We start from the raw sequence: 479 nt of genomic DNA on the forward strand, positions 1-479 counted from the left end.
CATCCTGATGATCCGATGATAGCTGCTCGCATCTCAGCTCGTCTAACAGACATTTCTTGCTGGATGAAGGACCATCACCTTCAACTCAACCTTGCCAAGACAGAACTGCTTGTGGTTCCAGCAAACCCATCGTTTCATTACAATTTCACCATCCAGTTAGGCACATCAACCATAACTCTTTCAAAAACAGCCAGAAACCTTGGAGTTATGATTGATGATCAGCTTACTTTCTCAGACCACATTGATAAAACTTCCCAGTCCTGCAGATTTGCTTTATTCAACATCAAGAAGATCAGGCCCTTTCTTTCGGAACATGCTTCACAACTCCTTGTTCAAGCTCTTGTTCTGTCCAGGCTGGACTATTGCAATGCTCTCTTGGCAGGTCTTCCAGCCAGTTCTATCAAACCTGGTAGTTTTTTGTCAGAGAATGAACTCTGTGTTTCTATTGAGTGGCCAGTAGAGGGCGCTGCACAGTCTAT

Source organism: Sinocyclocheilus grahami, unplaced genomic scaffold (assembly GCF_001515645.1).
Source record: "Sinocyclocheilus grahami isolate Dianchi unplaced genomic scaffold, SAMN03320097.WGS_v1.1 scaffold96.1, whole genome shotgun sequence".
NCBI lineage: Eukaryota > Metazoa > Chordata > Actinopteri > Cypriniformes > Cyprinidae > Sinocyclocheilus > Sinocyclocheilus grahami.